A 4425-nucleotide genomic window follows, 5' to 3' on the forward strand; every position below is an offset into this window, starting at 1 on the left:
CTCTGATCCTGTTTATGCTCAAGACTCTTGCCCTACCACTTCAACCTCAGTGCCACTTGAGTCTGGCTTTTGCGGAGAAGTTTTTTGGAGATAAGATTCTAAGAAACCTTCCTGCCTGGGAAGGCTTTAAATCATAATTTTCCTATCTTAGCATACTGAATATCTATGATAGTTAAAAAAGTCTAAATATAAATAATATTTGCAAGTGTTCTGATCTCAAGAAAACCTGTGGAGGAAAAATGATGCAGCTCAGTTTATTGTGGTGTTCTTTTCAGAGCAAGGAGGGTGTCACATTAGCAGAGGTGTAGTATTTTTTCAAAATAGAGATAAGGTATTCATGATGTGAATTAAGGAATTTTAAGGTGTCCCTTACAAGTTGGAAACTGTTGGGCTAGGATGACTTTATGGCATAAATCTTGGGATTGATGGTCATAGACATAATATCTTACCCTTATAAATAATTGCTTACTCTTGAAGAATTAGTTATTACACATGCTTCACAGTTTTATCCTCTACAAGAATATGGGTATTTTTCTGTTTACTTCTCAATCTGTAACACCCCATTGGAAACTGCATCTATTGCAGAATTACATAACATGCAAACAGGTACTGTTTTGAATCTCTTAGGAATGTTGAGAATTTAAAAATGAGTAGTTGTTAGTCATAGGAATTTTGAAGAACATATATATTCTGTCCTCTTAAAAACTTACTTACTTTTAAAATTATGGGTTTCCATAGTATTAAACTGGGTCCAGTCGTGGGGCCTGAACTCTGGGCCTGGGCGCTGTCCCTCAGCTCTTCAGCTCAAGGCTAGCGTTCTACCACTTGAGCCATAGCACCACTTCCGGTTTTTTTCATTTTTGCTTATGTGGTGCTGAGAAATCGAACCCAGGGCCTCAAGAATGCAAGGCAAGCGCTCTACCACTGAGCCATCTTCCCAGACCCTGTTTTCTGTTTTAGAATGAGAAAGTACTAAATTAATTCTGTTTTGAAAAATTTGGCAAGTATATTGTGAAAATATTGTCTAGTTGGATAACATTCAAGTTGATGAACCTCTGATAAAGAAGGAGTAATTAATTCAAATTAGATGCCAAATAGTATTGATTTTTAAAATGTTACTACATAAAGAATATTATTTACTGTTCCAATACAGTGAAATTATATTTTATGCAGCTTATTTTTTCAATTTTATTATCAAAATGATGTACAGTGGGGTTACAGTAATTGTAAGGTATTAAGTCATAACTTTTCAAACTTAGTAACCCTCTCACATTTTTCTCACAGTTTTCCTTCACCCCTTCACCCCTCACAAGTTGTAAAGTACATTTCCAACATATTGTCTTGTGAGTATTGCTATTGCATTGGTTTGCCTTTTGTCCTTTGTCTCACCATTATGCTCACCATTGTCTCACCATATAGCAGGGATAAACCATAGGGGAAAACCCCAAAGAAAACAGAAATCACATAGTTCATCAAAAACAACAATCACAAATGAAAAAAAAAATCTGGTTCCATATCTTGGAATTCATTTTGCTTAGCATCAGCTAATATGGTTACATATATGCATAACAAAGCCACTGGAAAATAATAGCTGCATGGATACTATATCATGAAAACAACATGTTAACATTTTGATGGTAAAGGTGGAATTAGGATTGGTGAATTTGCGGTTCTGATAAAGGATTTTCAACAGTTTTAAAGTTATGACAGGTAAAATTTAATAGTTCAAAATTTTTAATAACTTAGCCTATTAAGAAAATTTAAAATTGCCTGGAAGAATAGGCTTTCATGCAAAGAAATCCAAGGAGACTTAGTAGAGAGGGAGCAATGTGGATGAAGATGGCTCTTTTTCAAACTAAACAAACAAACCTCAGAAACCTTGCTGTAAATCCTGTAGGTTCCCTTGGAATTGTCCTTACCCAGGAACTATATTATCACTGTTTGAAAGAAGGTTGTATTGGAATTTAAATTAAAATTTCTTAAAAATATAAGACATCAAAATTTGTGAATTTACCTTTAATTACCAAACAGTAATTCTTTTAAAAAGATAATTTGAGTCAAAATATTTAGGGAGAAAGTACCCTCCACAATGAAAGAAGGTGTTGGGATTACACATTTCTGTTTGTAACACTTTCCACAATGTCTTTGGACATGAAGCAGTGAAACACAGAAAAAAATTTGATTGGATATTTCAAACCAATGATTTCACATTTCTAAGTGGCTCACAAAAAATAATATTCTTATTAATATGAGGTAGTGAAGACTTCTTTTATTACATATGCCAAAAAGTTCAGAAAAGAATTGAGCAAATGGAAAAATTAATAATAAAAGTTTTCTTAGAAGCCTTAGCTAAGCGTATTGACTTCAGCAGTGAAGGGAGGCCAAAACTTTTTGATGTAAATTGTGTTAGTATTTTTACTCCCTAAAGTGATTTTACAGAGCCAATTTGGCTCACTACAATGCAGAACTGATTGAATGAAGACATGAAAATACATTCCACATCCAAATGAGGCAACTTGAAGACTTTTAAAAGAGAAATAATGAAGATGTAGCAGTGGTGGAGACCGTATGGTCCTTCAGCTTCACTAGACTAGAAGCCAAGAAGCTGTGATTAATTGGAACTCTGGCAAGAGCTAAGAGTCGGACATAGAAGTAGGACATAGAAGCATTTTCCTTTTGTAACAGACACTTTCTTCCAAGGTATGGGTGATTTAACTCTGTTCTCCTCCATACATCTTGGTGAACAAATGCAAGACCAAGAGAAAAATGATCTATTAAAATAATTTTGCATAGAATAACTTCACTGTTCCTGATATGGTATCTAAGGAGAATCTTAAGCGAGAAGATAAAAAGTGCAGTATTTTTTGGTTTCCTCTAAGCATCTTGTTAGCAAAATATATCTTTGAGGTTAGACAATTCTGATTGAACCAACAAGTGATGGAGTACTTATTTTTGTGGGCACTTTAGACACAAGAAGTCTTTCAAGGTAAAAGAAAAAATATATAGCCAAATATTTGTGATCACAGCCTCTTGGACTGTTTTCTGGAGACAAAGTTTTACTTTAGATTTCTCCTTATTAACATAGATGTTGTTTCATGGCAACCAAATACAAGAGGGAAGTTTTATGGACTCACTTGGCCAATTAAACAGCATGAAAGAAGAAAATGGCAAATAATATTTAATGAAATTACTTTGACCAATTACTTTGCCAGAAGAAAGAAGGAAAAATATAATTCAAAATCAATTGACTTAAAAGTATGAAGAAAGAGTAGTGAAGAGAAATTAGAGAAAATATAGAGGATTGTTTTCTCTCCAGTGGTATAATGGGTTCTTGAACTTGTTTCTTCCATTCTACCTCACAAGCTACCAAGTGTGTCTCTGGACTGGATTATCTAGTTCAGACAGAAAACTCATAGAAGTAAGATACTGTATGCAGCAGATATAGGTGATTTATAACCTTAGACAATCTATTTAATTCTGTTCAAAATTCTCCCCTATCCCAAACTTCCCTCTTTGAACAGCTTTGTTTGCTTTTCCCAAGACTGCCCTTCATTAACTGATTAAAATTTTGAGTGGTCATATTCATACTCCCTAGAGATTGCTGTTTGGTTGTGATTTTTGTGTGTTTTTGTTTCTTGTTGTGTTTTTTAACTGAATTTTAAAAGTTTGTGCAATTGTGTTACAATTAAATATATGCATCTAATTGTCCAATGCTCCTAGATCAGAGTCACTCCTTCTATCATTCTCAACCAACCCTTTCTCCAAGATTTATTTCCAATTTACCACTTCCTTCATCATGTGTATACATTCAGTATTCTAGCTGTATTTGCCCCTTGTTCATTTTTCATTCATTCTATTTCTTTACTATAATTCCTCTTTGGTTTCAACTTCCTGATAGTCATTCTGTTAAACTGTCTATTAATACTTTGAAAGATTTATATACATTCCATGGAGTTTCAATCCTGCATATTCTTGAAATGATGTCAGCTTATATTTCCATAATTCATTCATCTGCAGCAACAATTTGCAAGACTGGAGACGGGAAGCACCTAAACATGATTTTATTCTCAACCGTTTGGAAGATTAATCTTTATTCAAAAAGAAAGTTAAAAAATGGCTTAGAATGTATTCCTAATTATGAATTTTTATAAATGGCTTTGTACAATGGTGTGATTCTTTTATTTTACATGCAATAATATTTTCTACTACCTATAAGTTTTGGAAAAAGAAGAAAAATAAATTTATTCCTAGATAGGAATGTGATAGAAATAGAAGACAGATATTAGGTTTGTAATATCTCTGATGAGTACACATATTCAAGACTTAAAGTCATATTTCTTACTATGTTAGACAGAGGGAAAACATAAAGTAACATATGATAAGGCAACTATTTGTGATTTTTTTAAAATGTACCTTATTAAATGA

This window comes from Dipodomys spectabilis, unplaced genomic scaffold, assembly GCF_019054845.1.
Source record: "Dipodomys spectabilis isolate Male_0828 unplaced genomic scaffold, ASM1905484v1 ptg000172l, whole genome shotgun sequence".
Lineage (NCBI taxonomy): Eukaryota > Metazoa > Chordata > Mammalia > Rodentia > Heteromyidae > Dipodomys > Dipodomys spectabilis.